Raw genomic sequence first — 12396 nt, forward strand, 5'->3', positions numbered from 1 at the left:
CCCGCAGACATTAGATAATATTAGATATATCCGTCTCACGCACTAAAATAGACTTTGCCCAAGCGCACTACTCGTGTCAAAACTTTTGTTGCTTACGAATTTTCCCCTACCTCGTGACTTTTTTGTACAGTCAAGTCTCTGTGTTGGGGTCGTAGAGTTGTGTTAGAAAAAAATACATTATTAACAGTTCTCGATATGGTTGTTATTGTAACATAGGCTTTTGTGGTCGCGGTACGTCCTCCGCGACACGGTCTATAGCATGGACTGTGTCAGTTGTAAATAAGGATTTGTATAGATCAAACGTATCCAAATAGTGAGTGCGACATTAATTAATATATATATTATATAATTGAACTAATTTATTTTATCATCCAATAAGAAACTTAGTAGAAACCGTCATGGTTTTCGTGAATTCTGTGATAACGAAGATTATTTATTAGTGCTTTAGTGTCGTCGTTAATTATAATAAGTGGTTATAGAAGTTTTGAAGAGGATTTATGTATACAGTAAGTAGCCATTACGGATGACTTCATTATTGTGAATAATTTGCTTCCATTAGAACAAAATGTTAGCATTTTATTAGTAATGTCATTTCTATGAACTATCTATTTCGAATTGTATCTGTAATGTTAATAGTTTTATCGGCTGTGTTATAATCAAAATTTATTGTTTGAAATTAATCTAACGAAATGTAAAAAATGTTATTGCGGCTGAATGTGATTTCTTTTAAGATCGAGTTGAAATGTATGGAGATAAAAGATGTCATCTGGAATCCTGGAGCTTGAGGCAGACTTTAACTCCTCGCGGAAGAAAAAATGATATCAAACCTTGACACGCTTAAAATAGGCACATTTTGTAATAAAAGTAACATAAGACGTTTTTACAATATAAGTTTTTTTTTGACAAAGGTCCGGACCAAAGTTTTGACCTAGAGTTTGGAATTCATAAAATCAAAGCCGATTCCGATATGTAGCGTTCCGCGAAAAAGAATACCTCTTAATATTATTTTAATCAATTAAAAATATTTTCTATATTAAAAAATAACTCCATTCATATATTAAACCATAATATATAAATAAGTCCATGTAACAGCAGCAGTTAAAGTGAATTCATAGCTTTTATCACTTAGCTATTTTTGTCAGCGACTTCCCCGGATAGCGAAGGACGAGGAAATGAAATTCTTATCATTCCTACGTAGAAAGAAGCTCACTTCTTTCAGTTATCCGTTCAGGAAATATATAGGGGATCTGAGTCGCAATAACCAAGATCTGATTGCTACAGGGAATCAAGGAAGAATCTCCCGCTCAATCTAAATAATGCGCAATAAATGTCTTCTATGTATGGAAAAATAAGAAAATGTTATGCAATGTCAAATATTATATATTTAAAACTAGATCTCTTTCAAGGCTGCAACCATATTATATAATTAATAAATAATACGGCTAGCAAAAAAAAACATTATCTTGAATTTCACACGCTTAAAAGAAGTTATCAAGTGTTGCGCTCAGATAGTAATAATTGTATTATAATATATAAAATTTATAAATCCGACAGTGATGGTAATTTTTCATTCTGACGCTACATTATTTACGATATGCCCGCGCCTGAACGCAACGTGCCTGATGTTACTAAAAATGTGTCAAAGTTTTTACGAAGTTCTTTCATTCCTTGCTTTGTAGGACCTTTTTCTATTGTTTATTTTTTAGTTGCCATTGAAATGTCTTTTTTCTGTCTAATACTCATATAAAATTTCTCCTTTCAACCAACTATTGTATATATTTTAGGGACGTCTTTTAAAGTGTTTTTTTTTTGTATGAGAATAAGCTTTCTCGCATTTAATGCTTTTAAACATTTAATCGTATTTAACAAACAAACATTTTGTTATAAGTTAATTCATTTAAATATATAGTTTCTAATAAAGTTTGTTAAGCTTCTAATAGCGAGCACAAGGCCTATTTGCATAATCGGTTCGTTCAAAAACTTTGTAAGTATTTAATGGGCCGGATCGTCCGAATCGGTTGCTTAAGTTGAATCGGTTAAAAAGGCTGCCTTCCCTCGGGGGCAACGCACACGCTCGGATACTATTAGCATTAGGCATATGCGATACTCTTGATAACAAGAAAATTTTATGTGACACATCGTTGATAATAATTTTTGTAGAATTGAATACAAATTTATTATAAGTACGCGTAAAGGTGTTTAACTTAGATAAAACAGTTGTTTGTTAGTTGAAATTTATTCAAATAGCTTGTTATCTTGGGTGCTATTAATAAAAAAAAATATTAAAAAATTCACTGCATATAATTTAAATGAAAATTAATTTACACAATCTTTAAAATGTTTTACATATTGTGAAACGTTATTAAATGACATATTTATATTAGGTACTTATACTTTTGTTTTCTTACGACAAGAACGCATTCAGAATTGAAACATAACTATAAATAATCACAATAAAAATAAATTCATAGACATTAAAAATACAAAATGAACAGTGTCGTAAAATAAGTAAAGGTGTCAAATTAGACGAGACTAAAAACGGACATGCGATTCCGTGTCAGTATATTATGCTAATTAATAATGGACAAAAAACACAACATTCTAAGACATCTGACCGGTGTGTTCATATTACGACTCATACGAATTTCAAATTTAGAGATGCGTAGGCGCACAAGAAATAGGTGGTATTTAAAAAGATTTAAATCGGACCCGAAACCACTCGTAGGACGTGATATATTATCTCATGTTATATAAATTTTGATTTTCATCTAGAATTTATAGTCTAATGAGCACATGGCTCACGAAACTTGCCTAAATCATAACTAGCCATCTAGTTAATTGGACCTAACGCTTTGGCGGAGACGCGTTACGTTTTACAAGGATCACTAAAATTAAAAATTCTTATATGATAGTAAAAAAATATGTTTCAATTCAAAAAAAATATACCTGCTCATTTATTTACGGTATCAGAAGGGTATATAAAGGCACATCTGCCAGCGGACTGTCAGCTTTTAGATTAGGGACGTTTTGGGCGCGCCCCCAAATTGAGAGTTTCGGCCCGCTCGTTCTAAATTAGTAACGGTTACCAAATTGCTTTTTAATTCATTCTCCCTTATTATAAACATCTTTACTGAACACTATTGTTTCATAAATTTTGCTTTTTTACAAATGAATTGCTTAATATTTGAAATGTTGTTTTTATGCTCAATTCTTGATTTTTTATTTATTTTTTATTAGGACTCATTTAATTAAGAAGTAAATAAATATTACTTATCAATTCTCTGATACAAAAAATCATTAATCTTCACATCATTTTATTTTTTTTGTATGATTTCATTCTTTTTTTTTATACGATAACCGTTCCCCAAGGCGCGCCGACCCAGCCCTAGCCGAGGCCCAACCCTAATTTTAATGGCCGCTTCACGTCATATCCGGGTTGCCGACTATGGATTACATTTCTTAACATAATATGATTACAAAACTAAGACACTTGTTGTTTATTTAATATGTAAATTAATAAACACATTTTATTTATTTATTTATTATTATTCAAACTCGTAGTTCGCTAGCATGTCGTTATAATTGAATATTTTTTTTACGTTCCGTATAACGATCAATGAACATGCCTACATCAAGTTCTGAGTAACATTTACACTCTTAGAACGTGTCAATGGGAATAGTAACGCGGGAGGCGTAACTAATTGCTGTTATTAAACTGCAATAAATCAGTCATTTATGGCCGAGCAAAGCGATAAGTGGCCTACAGTTTTTTTCACCTTATACCATACTTAACATAAACATATACAGTTCAAACTCTTTCAATTCCAATTTATATGCTTAAAGAAATATTTTAAATATTAACGAATTCGTTATTTTAAGTACTAATTATATCTGTAGAAGACGATGAGGAGAAAAAAATTAATGTTATATTCCTAGCCGAGTACATCGATTTTTATTATAAATATAAATAGGATTCCATACGATTCTAAATGTCATATGCGATGTGCTATTTATCTCTCTAATACGCGTATATTATTTATGTATATGTATAAGACACATACATCATAGTCAAAGATAACTTGAGTTTATATAGCTCGCGTATCTTAATTTTCAATTACACAGACAGTAAAACATATGGGAGCCTCAAATAAACCACTTTAATGTAGCAAACGTACATTAATATCGGTATTGAAGATAGCTTCGAAATTAATTAAGCCGGCACAGATTGAATTCAGTTGGAACGTATTAACACAAAGTATAAGTCATCGTTGCACTCATGGTTTAACCCTTCCGCGCAAGCTGATGCATGAATTACGAGTGTCCGGGGTTCCTCACTGACCCCTCCGTCCCCGCAGACCTCGTCCGATCGATAGAAGCTTTTTGTTAAATTTAAACCGTAATTGCTGAAAAGTTTTCACGCCGTAGCGCCGGTCACGCGTATTTTATTACTATGAAATTGAATTATTTATGACGCCATGCACGACAGAGCGACCATTGTGAGCGGGAAGCGGCCGCTGCTGAATTTTAATATTAAAATTATGTATTTTCGTTTGTATTGTGCGAATTGTGCGATTAGTATCGGACGTCGCTCGTCACAAAATGACATATCTGCTCTGCCGGCTTAATTGCGTCGCCCCTAAAGCCTTGTCCGAGATTTATGTATATCCAATCCCGGTCGCCTAATCCCGCTTCTGCCCGGGTCAATCCGACCCCGGAAAAGGTTTTCCCGGTTATTTTCCGTGGAACTTTTAATCCCGCCGAATACCGACATACATCATAGAGGATTAAGAGGTTTAAATTGGAAGTTACCGACGTCCGAAATAAATTTAAATCGGCTGGCAGTCTGTATTGTGATATCGGATGCTAAATGGGAACCGATATTATCCAGCAAGTAAACCTCGCGGTGTGTTTAAGCTTAGCAAGGCTTCATGAACATTCACGTTTTTAAATCGGTTGCGATTCCATACCATCATTTAATTATTCAGCCTAAAATAAAAACTTTTAAAATAACAATCGTTCAAAAACAAAAAAAGGAATGGAAAAGTCATTCTTCTCCCTATTTTGAATAACAAACCCAGGCGGGTGTTGCAAAACGAAATTAAAAGGGTATCAATAGGGGCGTAGTAAATCATAGCGGACCTCTGGCTCGGCGAATCGGACCCTTCACAATAACCTTTCAGTAACACCTGACTTGTATAAGCAATCGGTCAGCTATTCCTACAGGCTGGTGGGGAGGTTATAACGTATCAGATATGATATACTACATCCATATAAAACTAATCTTATATTATATATGTGACAATTTGTAACTATATACACCCATGTGATAAACACTTAAAAATAATAAATATTTTTGTTAGTACTGTCGAATATATTTCCATAGAACATGGCTGAGAATTATAAAAACATTTATAATCAATCAAACAATATATTGTTGTAAGCAAAACTTTCATATAAATGAATTAATAATATACAAATTGTGCTATTTTCATTTAGCAAAATTTTGCACAGAAATTATTTTATATCAGGAGAGCTAGGAAGTACTAGAATACAATTAAACAGCTGCGTGAATGCATCCTGCGAGCGGTTGGTACATATTCTCCCGGGGATTGTGTTTCTGGATTGCGTTGTACGTTCTGGAATAGGAATCGGGTACGTAAAGCATTAATCAGTTGCTCATTTGTTCCCTACAAAATTATTTATCGCGCGCATCGCTTGCTTTGGCTCTTTTAAACGACGTCACACCCGTGAGCCAGTCTGCTGTGTAAATTAGATAGAATTATGAAACATTACTGATTCTACCATTATATAAACAATTGATTGTATTGTAAAACATTATCATAGTCTTGACCTTATGTGAGTAACTAAAACCTTGATATCTAAGTAAATAATGTATTACTCATATGTTTATTAAAAATATTTATTATGTTCGTTATGTATAATAATAATTTTTAGAAACTATATCATATCACAAAAACTACCTATACTCTATAGTTACTCTAAGTTAACTAAACCTATGTAGGTAACTAAGTTTAGTGAACTATTCTACTGGCTTAATTTAGGCCTTTATTCGGGTTATATGGTTTAATTGATATTGTGTGTTCAAAAGATAAATAAATATGGGTTCAATGAAGTAATTAACTCATTATTTTTTATAGTTAATCATGTGAAAAACGTACAAAAGCATAAAAATATAATATCTTAGTATAACTTTTAATTTTAGTACCATTAAACGGTTTTAAATACATTATTATTTTTTTTTTATTATATCTAACATTTTTATCATTAGAACGCTGCTTCTATTAATTTAGAATACATTTTATTTATATACTGAATTCTTTGTCAAAACTTTTCACATAAATATAAAGTCCTGAGTAATTGCACATTCTTCAACTGGGCCCTTGACCGTTAAAGGGTCGCATGGTCTCTTGTAAATTAAACTATTAATGGAGTAATTGCTACGTAATTAACACTAATGTTACCAAAATATTTTAATATAAAAAAAGTTTTATAACACATTGATTAATTAAATGTTCTAATCCAATTTCAGATAAGGCATTTTATGAACATGACATTAATAAAAATAACGGAAATATAAAAATGAACACTTTTGCTTAATCAGCTGTTTAATTTAAACCGTCCGATTAATTTTCCTTGAACATGAGCCTTAGGTAAGAAACACAATTAATTTATGAGCTACAATCTTATCACCTAGGAACAGGCGTTAATTTTTAAGGTCGTTGAACTCTTAATTAAATTAATAGTCATTCGAGTTACATTGTAACACGCCGCTGTTTATTTATAATGTATGTATGTTTATAAATTAAATAGCCTATCACGGTCGCAATCTGAGCATAAGGCCGGCCTCCTATTGTCACCGTACAGTTTAGTTTACCTTTAATTACGCACGCGGTTTAACCTAAGATAAGGTTTAATTCGTTTATCTTTTAGCCTAACTTGAATAAAAGATAAATTAATATTACATTAGAAACCGCCTGGGTGGCCGTAATTGTGATAATTACGTCAGTACGTCAGTTATTGTGATGAATTATTAATGATACTGTTTACGATGTGATAAACGTTCGCCTTGTTCGAATAAACCATTTATAGCATTACGTCATCTAAACATATGTTTAAAAAAATTAACTAAAAATATGAAAGAATATCTTTTTACAACTTTATAATATACATTGTTTCAATACAATCTAGTTACATTTCTAACAACCGAACCGATTTTTTGTAATAAGTTTGTCTATTTGCCGCTAGGTGTCACTATTCTAAACAAGTACTTTCTCCATTGTAAGCAACGTATTCTTTCATCAGAGAGCGCCCTCTCTGTTTTTGAATGCGATTATCACTTAATTGCTAATAATATTTATGTAATGCAATTAAACATAGACTTATTAAAAATAATTATTACACTCCATGCTGATTATTAAAAGGAACAAAGGAATGTTTTGATTTTTTGCGATTTGTAACCACAATATTGCCAGTTGTTTTATATAAAGTAGTTATTACATACATAATATTTTTATAGGTTTCTGATAATTCGTAAATATTTTAACTTTAAAATACGATACAAAAGCCATTCGTGATAATTGTTATTTGATAGTAATTTTAAAACAATAATATTTTTATGCAATAAAATTAAACCAAACACAACACAAAGCTGTAATTCATAATGGCTTCCAAATAATATTCACAAGGGTAAAGTATACCCCTAAAAATTAAAAATGGCCGCCGTAGAAGCACTCTCGATTGGTGGCCATAACTCATGCCGTTCGCCCCGCGTCATTTGTCTACGTCACCCCACCCCTCTTAGAGATTGCTCTAGCAAGATGTACGTACTATTGTATAGATATAATAGCTCAGTCGACGTCTGAGTTAAATAAATAAAAAATACTTCAAATGTCTGTTTTAATTTAATTAACGATAATTACCTTAATAAAGGCTAGCAAGCTTGTTGCAAGTAAATTTTTAAGTATCTATAACTGTAAACATTAGAAATGGAATTCGTTACTATGCGATCTATACAGCCTTATATATATAGATAGTAGGCAAGGATGATAAATTATGTTTGATAACTATTGACTTATTGACATAGATCAGACATATTGCAAACTAGTTGACAGTGTGTTATCGCTATGTGAACTATAGGTACATATATTTTACGCCTAATTAGTTTTTCATGTCACTTAAGCACAAATAATCTTAATCTATGCTTATAAACCTCCAACGCTATAACTCAAAGGGACTAGCTTAACCTCTGATTACGTTTCCATTTAAAACAAACTAAAATTACTTTTTGTACGCGTAAAAATTGTTAGAAAGTCATAACTCAATGCAGTAAGGTCCAAAATCGATAGTAGCTTTCTTTTCAGATAGCATAAAAATATATTGTAGAAACTAGTTCGCGTGATAGAAGGCAGTATTGGAACGCAGCTCACGCACTTTAACAAAATTATTTTAATAAACAAGGTTGGATTTGATTTTCCCGAACCCAGGAAGAAACAACCAAAACTTCACTTCATTATTTTACTTTCTATATAAAAAAAAATAACAGCGTTAAATGGAAATATTATGTTAATGGTACAAGATTTTATTAAAATTAAACGAAATTTATTAGCTATATGTTACACATACCGTTTCTTAGGAAGCTTTTGTTATATTTTTATTATACGTAACAGTAATTCATGCTTGCTTTAAATGGCCTCAGTAAGCAGCAATTCACACAAATATTGGGCAGACTAGTTTTTAATGTTAAACACGTAGCTACGAATGGTAGCGTGGGAATCATTTGACTAACGTTTCTAGGAAGTTAGATGAGATTGTCCAAAAATGTTGAATTACAACTTTTATGTATTTTGTTTATTTTTTTAATGGAACTAGAAATAAAACTAGTCAGAAGATTTCCCGTACTGCATGCTTCTTACATGTTTTTAAGCTATTATATAAATAAAATACGTAACTATAACTAATTGCGGGAAGCAGATAACGTAAGAGACGCATCAACTTAGAGTAGAATGTTAATTATAATTAAAAAACTACCTGACGTTATTAAATATCCACGATGAATATTTAAGCAAAATATTGTATGTAAGAAATTCAAATATAAATTCTCTTACATTTCGCGTGCTTAACAAGTAAAACGTTTGCCATTGTCGAGCCTCACTTCGCATCGCCTTTATACTATTAAATCGTACAAGAGTTGACCAAAAATAAATCACTGACGACAACTCTATCTTTGAAACAACAAAGCATTCGCATTCGCAACGATTATTATCTCTAAAACAAACTTAATGCATTTACGGCTAGTAGCGACACGGTCTAGAGACATTTTACTTACTTACCAATTAAATATTGCGTTCACGTGTTGCTTTCTCCGATGGGATAAAGTTTAATTTTACTTGACGCATCTGAACGGTCCGATGTGATTTTAACATCTTAAAGTTTGCTGTGGCCGTGTACTTTAATATAAATGGCACAAGTGCTACTATTGATTATTTTTCTTATATAAATTGAGTTAATAAATAGCAGAGGGCCGGTCGTGATCACGGATCGTGATTGCAACACCGCTGCGTGCCCTTTGGACACGGGTACTGTAGCCGTGAAAAATCATTGGAACATATGCAAGGCTGCCTCCCTCGATGTTCTAATCTAGTCACCTATGACGAACTATTCGAAGCTAAATACTATGTATGAAATCTAATGCTTAGGACGATAGTAAGAAGCTAATGGTTTTGTTGATATTAATTACCTTTCGCCCAAGCTATTGAATGAAAAAAAGTATAGACGTTCAATGAAAAACAAACATAAATAAAGCACAAGAGCACAACATTATATTTAATTATTTTTTTATGTAAATAACTTCTACTACTACCTCCTTTAAAAAATACCGAAAAAGGTAATAAATAAATATAAAATTAGAATGTAGAACTAGATACAGATCCAAATGTAGAATCTATTAAGCAACATAAACTTGTAAGCCTATCTGTTTAAAAAAATACCGCCTTCAAAATAATAGAACGTTTTAAAATCAATTACTTAAAGTTCTACTCGTTCAGAATTCAATTACTGTTTTATTACACATTAAATGTACGATCGAAACTCGAAATATTATCGTCAGTTCATTTGATGTAGATATCTATCAAGTTGTTTTCATCAGAGCGATGTTGTTTGTTTAAAATTCGTACACTGCGTTCGACGTGTAAGGCGGACAAGGGATCATAAAACATTATGGCTCTATTCTATTCGATACGTGATAGTTGGAGCAAGTGTTCGATGAATTTTAATGTAGGGCTCCTCGCTGGACTGACACCGATACACTTCCGGGAAGTCCCTATGGAGGTTCCAGATTTAACAAAACCTCAATGATCTGACGATCATTACATCAATTTGTCGATTATCATCGCAGTAATCGATTAGCAGCGCAGGTTATCGATAAAAAACATCGGATTAATTGCGATTAAAAAGCTTTGAAAAAAATATATAATTCCGAGTTACGAAAAAACACGAGTAATACAATGTTAACAATGAAAATACTGTAATAACTCATCCGTAATTTGTTCAATTATTTATAACATCTTCAACCAATTAAAAACTTACCTACCTGTCAAATCTTATTAGTAAGATTATTGTAACTGATAACAAAACAGCCGGCTATAAAAAGTGACACATACATTCAATATTAGTGTCATGTGTTATGTACTTACGCCTAATAAAAGCATGTTTGAAATATTAATAAATCTAATGCGTGCCTTAATATTTGATGATTAACGGTTGTTTGTTGAATAACGCCGTCCAATGTGTGATGATAATTTCATTGAAATGCACCGGGATTTATGTATTTGAATGCTTGAACACGTATTTTACAAATTCGGTTGGTTTTTTAAATAAACTTTATGTAAATATCATTCAACTTCAAACATCGGCAACTTGGTATTTTGGAAACGAAGCCATCACAATAAGTTATAGGTACCGTATGGCGAAACAATTTGATCATAACTTAGTAAAAAAAATTAGGTAGCATAAGTAAAAAAGTTACGTAACTAAGTAAAAACAAATAATAATTTAGCCTGAATTATATATAATAAACTGTGTAATTTCAACTGATTTCTATTTAGCATAATTAATTTGTTGTAACTTCGAGCGATGACGGCTTTACGTTTCTCGAATGTTCGTGTATCAAGCAACATCGACAATTCATGATCAAATCACCAAAATCGCAATAGAGCTGAATAGTTTATCATTATGGGCATTCCAATCTGCATGTTTGACGTGCTCCGATGGTTCGCTGACATCAATTATTTCTACCCTGATTAACATTTAAATGACACAGTTTTGGCATATGTAAGCGAACGTAAGATAGATCGGTATCTCGCGATCTGTGGCTGCTTGAGGTACAAACTTTGATGGATATTTAATGACTTTTAAATGGTTGTTACTAAAATATTCCGTCTCCGTTCATCAGATTAGCTTTCAATAAACCTCCGGGTTGCATGAGAAGAGAAAACTCTTGGATGCTTTTACTAAATAAATTATACATAACCTATGCTTACTTCTGCTCTTTTCTATTAAATTCTTGATGTATTACACAGGAATTCAATTATCTTTATTATGAAGGGTTGCTGTATGTATTTTTTTATAAAAAGTTCAAAGCAATATTATGATAATCAACTAGGTTAGATGACCGGGTTATGTGTGTAGTATCTTTGATATACTATAGAGTTAGACATTTTCACTTTTTCCTGTTGTAAATTATTGCTAATGGTTCTTGAGGCCCTTAATAATTTAAAAAAATAAACTCTGTATAGTCTTGTTATTAGGTCTATTATATTTCTGTTACTTCCTGCTATTATAATAACGAAATTAGTCCTAGTCATTCTCAACCATAATAAATAGATAAACAAAGTTTTCGTATAATATACGACTAAAAAAATTATTTGGTTTTGCGCCATCTACTGTCTTTTATGAAAACACAATATATTAAACAAAAATCGGTCATTTAACCTTTAATATCGGTGCCCTTACTGTTGGTTACTAAAAGCTATTTTGTCTTATTACTATGAAGCAGTCCTCTTGATGTAATTGAGTCAGTAATTAATGATTTCATATACCTAATATATATTTTTTATAGCATAAAATATATGGAGCCGGAAGAGTTCTATAATTCCTCCCCTTTGTATAACTCGTTGGGTTATTTTTCTTGCCCTGCACAAGTCAAAGTAGCGTATGAAAGAAAGTCTGATAAGCATGACTTATGAGAAATTAATCATTATTAATGTCCACGGTTTTTTCACCGACAGCCGGCTACCTCACGGATCATTTATTAGGTTTAGTTACAGATGTAACACCTCATAAACTAACACACGACTTCAGACTCATAAGCAGATGTAT

General features: G+C 31.9%; 1 protein-coding gene across 4 annotated transcripts in view; it reads left to right on the top strand.

Moving 5' to 3' along the window:
* The window catches only part of LOC116769106 (homeotic protein antennapedia-like), a 169565-nt gene that overhangs the window by 90374 nt on the left and 66795 nt on the right, over positions 1-12396 (top strand). Inside the window, exon 1 of one of the 4 annotated variants that reach the window (XM_061528238.1) lies at positions 400-506. The exons of the other annotated variants lie outside the window; for them this stretch is intronic. The gene's annotated coding sequence lies outside the window, so the exon portion shown is untranslated. Of the gene's footprint in view, positions 1-399; positions 507-12396 lie in introns of those variants that run through there. 4 annotated transcript variants of the gene reach the window in all.

Source organism: Danaus plexippus, chromosome 5 (assembly GCF_018135715.1).
Source record: "Danaus plexippus chromosome 5, MEX_DaPlex, whole genome shotgun sequence".
NCBI lineage: Eukaryota > Metazoa > Arthropoda > Insecta > Lepidoptera > Nymphalidae > Danaus > Danaus plexippus.